Source organism: Populus nigra, chromosome 2, assembly GCF_951802175.1.
Source record: "Populus nigra chromosome 2, ddPopNigr1.1, whole genome shotgun sequence".
NCBI classification, from domain to species: domain Eukaryota; kingdom Viridiplantae; phylum Streptophyta; class Magnoliopsida; order Malpighiales; family Salicaceae; genus Populus; species Populus nigra.
Genome location: NC_084853.1, coordinates 7,051,900 through 7,059,399, shown reverse-complemented (window position 1 = coordinate 7,059,399; position 7,500 = coordinate 7,051,900).

The window sequence follows — 7,500 nt, the reverse complement described above, 5'->3', positions numbered from 1 at the left end:
AGTTTCCCCGATGCTGCCGGGAAAAACGCTCCCCGGGATGGCCGGGTGAGATGACCCGGCGGCCCGCGACGGGTCATTCAATTCCATGCCCCGTCAACATAACTCCCGATGTACTGTTTGCTTTTTCGGAAGAAGAGATCCATCCCCCCATCCTCGGCCAGCCAAAAACGCTCCAATTAATGGCCGGGTGAGATGACCCGGCGGCCCGCGACGCGTCATTCAAATCACTGCCCTATCGGCTACAACTGCTGATGGGTGGGATTAGAGGCCTGCTGTCACAGTGTCAAATGTGCACGAGGTGCACGCCTTGGCTGGCTGGCCAAAACAAGGCCTGAGGGTGCTGGCAGCCATGCCATCAGTGCGAGAAATCAGCAGCGCAGATTTATGCGGCTGTAGGTTCGTCAAGGGAAAATCGGCAGCGAAGATTGTTGACGAACATGGGCTGGACAAGGGACTGTCCAAGCCTCGTCAGGAGGTAGGCTGACGAGAATTGGGGCTATCGCAGAATTCGGCAGCGTAGGCAGGAGCAGCCTGCACGCAGATGCGAATTCGGCAGCGCAGAGATTGGCAGCCTGCACGCATATGCGAATTCGGCAGCGCAGGCATTGGCAGCCTGCACGCAGATGCGGATTCGGCAGCGCGCAGCAACTTGTGCAAGTCAGGGGCTCGACTTGGCACGATTGGAAACTTGGGCGAGGGACTGTCCAAGGCATGGGAAAAGAGCTCTAGGCGCTGGGACGCGCCAACGAAGGCACACTGCCTAGAATTCGGCAGCGATGGATTGCGGCAGCCTTGCATAGGCAGGAATGGATTCGGCAGGCAGCATGCAATGGTCTATGCGAGTCTTTGAGCTTGTGACTTGGCATGGACGTGGGACTTAGGTGATGGACCTTCTAAGTCAGCAGCTGACGCAGCAGAAACTGGCAGCTGGGGCTGGCAAGCAGACAGCCCGAAAATGGGGGAAGTGGCAGCTTCATGGGAGGCAGAACATGGGAGCATAACTTGGGTGCTGGCCGGGCCACTATGTCCTGAAAACATGGGATAATGGGTGTGAGGTAGTGCTCCACCATGTCCTGAAAACATGGGAGCGTGGGGGAGAGGTAGTGCTCCACTAGTTCCTGAAAATGGGGGATAATGGGGAGGAGCCTTTGCAGCTCCTTTGCTTGTCTATAAATACAAGATGCAGCTCTTGTGTGTAGGGAGAGCATTCGGGTGAGGGTGTTCCCAAATGTAGGGAGCATTCGGGGGAGAGTGTTCCAAATGTAAAGAGCATTCGGGTGGGAATGTTCAAAATGTAAGGGCGTTCGGGTGGGGATGTCCAGCATGTAGGGGCATGCAAGAACACTAGTTAGAGGTAGCTTGTGTAGCATGTAAACTTTGTGCATAGCACACATACGGATTTGTGTATAGTTTCCTTTGTGTATGAGATTAATAAAGGTTGGGAAAGATTTCCTGTAAAGCTTGTTGTGCACTATGATTGTTATTCTTGCTTGTGTATTCCGCTGCTTAGTTACTAGGCAAACACGAGTGGGAGTGGCGAGGGAAGGCTGAGTCTAGTGAGGGACTAGGCTGCCGCACGGGTTGGATTTCGTTGCGAAAAATCACCCCCGTGACAAGTGGTATCAGAGCGCTGTTGCTGTCTTTGCAGGATGACTAGAATGATTCTGCGGCCAAATCAACGGAGTGATTTGGGAGGACTACTGCTTCTGCCAAGGGATAGGCAGATTTCAGCGCAATGATCAGCAACGAGAATGCTGATGTTTCTCTGGACAAATCGAAGGCACTGATTTGAGGGAAACATTGCTGCTGCCGATGGGACTGGCAGGAACTTTGGAGGAGAGCGCAGCTTGCGTTCTTGACGAAACGATGGACTGTTTCGTAGCACAGACGATGGGCTGTTCTGTGAGGGCAGATCGAAGGGCTGATTTGTTCCGAACCATTTGAGGTAAACTTTCTAGCATTTTGGGCAGTGTTGGTGTTCAAAAGGGCTGCGGAGTTTTGGGGGGGGTTTAACTCCATGGGCGACGCAAAGTGATGATGAAGGGATCAGCGCAAAATGGGTGCTGATTCGGCCATTGAAACTGTCAGATGGACTGGCAGGCTTGAGAGCAGGGTCCAGCGGAGGGGCTGCTGGGTGCTTCTGTATTTTCGTCAAAGCCTTGAGGGAAGGATGGGGCGAGACAGAAGAAGAAGCAAGTAAACGTGGAGAGCCTAAACTTGTTGCTGCTGATGATGGACCGTCAGACGAGAAGGCAAATCGGTAAGGGTTCGAAACTGAAATTTGCATTGTTGTTCTCTTGCGATGGAAATTACTTTGTATGAGATTGTTGCCCAAGGAGGGGAAACCTTGAAGTTGTCATTGTGGAAGATGGCGTTTGAGATTAGGCATACGTAAACCTTATACGTTTGCTAGATGACCGAGATGGAATTCAGTCATCATGAGCCAGCATATATCGGAGTGGATGCGGTCTGGCCTTGCTTGCTGCCTTGGTGGCAGAACGTAGGGATTGTTGTGCATCTCAAGGAAGGAATGTTCAGGGAGATGAATGTTCAGGGAGGTGAAAGCAAAATCCAGAGACCAAGTTGAGGGCAGACGAATCTACGAAGATTTGTTGTGCTTACTGCCTTTGGGGAGGCAGAATTGATGTCTTCGGTGGAGACCTTGATGATGGATAGTTCAGGGTGAAGAAGACAGTGGCTGAGATAGACTTTAGTCACGCTGGGACCAGGATTGGAGGCATAACAGAGGAGGCAGTACCGTGGGGGTGTGTCTCAAAGAGTCTGCGCGATGTCGAGGGACAGACTGGGTGACAGATTCGGCAGCCGATTCAGTGGGCTTGGTGTGGAAGCCAAAATCGTCGACGAAGATGATTTTGTGTGCTGTCTTGAAATCAGTACGAGTGGCTATTTTGGGCATTGCGATGGATTGCAGTGATGGAAGCAAAATGCCAATGACCTTTGTTGGGACAAAGGGTTGCGAGTTTTCGGTGGACGAAACATACAGCGAAGGTTGAAAACAGTTGGGGCTGTTTTGCGTCAGCGAAATCTTGTGTGCATGACGAAGTTTCTGGGGCATGACAGTAGCGCATGGGGGAACCAGGTCAGACGAAACTTGATGCTGGGATGCTATGTGTTTGTGCTATGGCAGGTTACAAATGGACTTGGAGGGACTTGCCGAAAGACTTCGACATGAGATGGAGTTGATCATCGAAACTGAGTTGGTGCTGGGCGTAACAGCACTGTCTCATTCTTATTTCTTGCAGGTGGAGAACCTAAGAGGGCTGATGACAAAAGGGAGTCAGAAGCCAAGGGCAAGAAAATGTTTCGGAATCATGTTTGGGCTGTTTTATTTGCGAGGGGAAGCACTTCGCAAGGGACTGCCTGTTGAGAGCACAGCCTAGTGCTACTTCCGTGGGGAAGGATGGAGAAGAAATGGCATACGTAAATCCTAGACGTGTGCTCAACACTAAGGAAAGAGTTAGTGTGAAGGGGGCCAGCTGAGTTGATGAAGACTTAGGAGCGGCCAAACTGCCTTGTGCGAGGCAGACTTGGGGGAGTTTCAAAACTTTGACGATGGACAGATCATGGTTTAACTCCAGGCGTGAGGATGCGCCAACGAAAAACACACTGCATTAAGTTCAGCAGCGATGATCAAGCAGCAGCCTTGCAGGGGCAGAGGCGAATTCGGCAGGATGTGTTGATTGCTGAAGAGCAGACAAGTAAGCAATATTGGTATACTTGCAGTTTTGGGGCACGCAGAATGGTTGAAGAACTAGATGTTCGTATGGGAGCTCATATGGGTTCTTCAAAGTGATTTTGTGTGGATGTATTTTGTGAAGGAAGGGACGGATTCCTTGGGTGCTAGGCGGCATGGCATCTAAACTTTGCGAAAACATACTTGCGAGTATGATGTGTTTGACATTTGTGGAAAAACTAACGAGCCAAAACAGAATGTGTCACAGCTTGGTTTGGAAACAGGTTGACAAAGATTCGGTGGACTGAATTTGTTGTTGAATGTGGGAAAACCGAAGAGGTTTCATGCGGAGAAACATGAAGTGTGATGAGGAACAGATGCGGTGCAAAGGGTACTTCAAATCTGTCCGACGAGGGCGTCGGGTTCTTTTGGTAGGGGTGGTTTGTCACAGTGTCAAATGTGCACGAGGTGCACGCCTTGGCTGGCTGGCCAAAACAAGGCCTGAGGGTGCTGGCAGCCATGCCATCAGTGCGAGAAATCAGCAGCGCAGATTTATGCGGCTGTAGGTTCGTCAAGGGAAAATCGGCAGCGAAGATTGTTGACGAACATGGGCTGGACAAGGGACTGTCCAAGCCTCGTCAGGAGGTAGGCTGACGAGAATTGGGGCTATCGCAGAATTCGGCAGCGTAGGCAGGAGCAGCCTGCACGCAGATGCGAATTCGGCAGCGCAGAGATTGGCAGCCTGCACGCATATGCGAATTCGGCAGCGCAGGCATTGGCAGCCTGCACGCAGATGCGGATTCGGCAGCGCGCAGCAACTTGTGCAAGTCAGGGGCTCGACTTGGCACGATTGGAAACTTGGGCGAGGGACTGTCCAAGGCATGGGAAAAGAGCTCTAGGCGCTGGGACGCGCCAACGAAGGCACACTGCCTAGAATTCGGCAGCGATGGATTGCGGCAGCCTTGCATAGGCAGGAATGGATTCGGCAGGCAGCATGCAATGGTCTATGCGAGTCTTTGAGCTTGTGACTTGGCATGGACGTGGGACTTAGGTGATGGACCTTCTAAGTCAGCAGCTGACGCAGCAGAAACTGGCAGCTGGGGCTGGCAAGCAGACAGCCCGAAAATGGGGGAAGTGGCAGCTTCATGGGAGGCAGAACATGGGAGCATAACTTGGGTGCTGGCCGGGCCACTATGTCCTGAAAACATGGGATAATGGGTGTGAGGTAGTGCTCCACCATGTCCTGAAAACATGGGAGCGTGGGGGAGAGGTAGTGCTCCACTAGTTCCTGAAAATGGGGGATAATGGGGAGGAGCCTTTGCAGCTCCTTTGCTTGTCTATAAATACAAGATGCAGCTCTTGTGTGTAGGGAGAGCATTCGGGTGAGGGTGTTCCCAAATGTAGGGAGCATTCGGGGGAGAGTGTTCCAAATGTAAAGAGCATTCGGGTGGGAATGTTCAAAATGTAAGGGCGTTCGGGTGGGGATGTCCAGCATGTAGGGGCATGCAAGAACACTAGTTAGAGGTAGCTTGTGTAGCATGTAAACTTTGTGCATAGCACACATACGGATTTGTGTATAGTTTCCTTTGTGTATGAGATTAATAAAGGTTGGGAAAGATTTCCTGTAAAGCTTGTTGTGCACTATGATTGTTATTCTTGCTTGTGTATTCCGCTGCTTAGTTACTAGGCAAACACGAGTGGGAGTGGCGAGGGAAGGCTGAGTCTAGTGAGGGACTAGGCTGCCGCACGGGTTGGATTTCGTTGCGAAAAATCACCCCCGTGACACCTGCCATGGTGGTGAGGGGCGGCGAGGACCGTGAAAGCTAGAGTTTTTCAGAGGCTGCCGGGAAAAAGGCCCCTCGGGTGGCGGGGTGCGAGGACCAGGCGCGTCATTCAATTCTCTTCCCTATCAACTTGGCTCCCGTTGGCGGGATTGGAGGCCTACTGTTTGTTACAGGGCTAAAATCGTCAGGGGAAGAGCTGACGAAACAATGCTGGTTTGGATGCAGGGGGTAGTGTTGGAATCGGCAGCGCGGACAAAATCGGCAAAGTCGACAAAAAAGACTGTTGGTCTGGACATCGGGGCAGCGGCAGCCATGCCGACAGGGGGGGAAATCGGCAGCGCAGATTTGTGCAGCTGCAGGTTCGTCGGGGAAATCGGCAGCGCAGATTTTTCGATGAACATGGGCTGGAAGATGGACTGTCCAGGCCAGGCAGGGAAATTCGTCAAGGGGACACGCTGACGAAAGTAGGCTCGTCGGTGAAAATCGGCAGCGCAGATTTTTCGACGAACAGGGGCTGGATGCTGGACCGGCCGGGCCAGGCAGGAAAATTCGTCAGGGGGGCACGCTGACGAAAAGAGGGGCTGCCGCGTGGAAAATCGGCAGCGCAGATTTTTCGACGAACATTCGTCAGGGGGGCACGCTGACGAAAAGAGGGGCTGCCGCGTGGAAAATCGGCAGCGCAGATTTTTCGACGAACAGGGGCTGGATGCTGGACCGGCCGGGCCAGGCAGGAAAATTCGTCAGGGGGGCACGCTGACGAAAAGAGGGGCTGCCGCGTGGAAAATCGGCAGCGCAGATTTTTCGACGAACATTCGTCAGGGGGGCACGCTGAGGAAAACAGGGGCTGCCGCGTGGAAAATCGGCAGCGCAGATTTTTCGACGAACATTCGTCAGGGGGGCACGCTGAGGAAAACAGGGGCTGCCGCGTGGAAAATCGGCAGCGCAGATTTTTCGACGAACAGGGGCTGGATGCTGGACCGGCCGGGCCAGGCAGGAAAATTCGTCAGGGGGGCACGCTGACGAAAAGAGGGGCTGCCGCGTGGAAAATCGGCAGCGCAGATTTTTCGACGAACAGGGGCTGGATGCTGGACCGGCCGGGCCAGGCAGGAAAATTCGTCAGGGGGGCACGCTGACGAAAAGAGGGGCTGCCGCGTGGAAAATCGGCAGCGCAGATTTTTCGACGAACAGGGGCTGGACTGGCCGGGCCAGGCAGGAAAATTCGTCAGGGGGGCACGCTGACGAAAACAGGGGCTGCCGCGTGGAAAATCGGCAGCGCAGATTTTTCGACGAACAGGGGCTGGACTGGCCGGGCCAGGCAGGAAAATTCGTCAGGGGGGCACGCTGACGAAAGTAGGCTCGTCGTGGAAAATCAGCAGCGCAGATTTTTCGACGAACAGGGGCTGGACGCTGGACTGGGCCAGGCAGGAAAATTCGTCAGGGGGGCACGCTGACGAAAACAGGGGCTGCCGCGTGGAATGGCAGCCTACACGCAGATGCGAATTCGGCAGCGCACGATGGCTTGAGCAGGTCATGGGTTCGACTTGGCGCGATCTGAAACCTGGACGAGGGACTGTCGACGCTGGACGAGCCAGCGCGGTGGCCTGTCGTGCCCCGTTCAGGGGGGGCCTGCCGCGGAGACAGCCCTCGCGGGCTCGACAGCGCAGGCCAGCGTCCCCGACGTCGCTGGCCGCGGCAGGCGAGCTGCCGGGGTTCCCGCATTCCTACAAGAAAACGTCGTGCTTTCCACATGAAACCAATCCAGTAAAATCAGCCATATTTTTATGAGGCTGCCCACTGAATTTGGGGTCATTCCGGGCCGGTTCCTAGTTTTGCGGATTTACTCGATTTCTAATGGTAGGAAAATTAAAACAAATACTTCCCGACCTCGAAAAATTCTGGGAAAATTAATGAAGGTGGATTGGATTTTTGCCAACCTCTCTGCAAAATTTCAGCTCAAAATACCAAGAAATGAATTTTTTAGAGGGGGGGTGACAGCTGGGACCTAGTAGTGTCTCCCCCTGC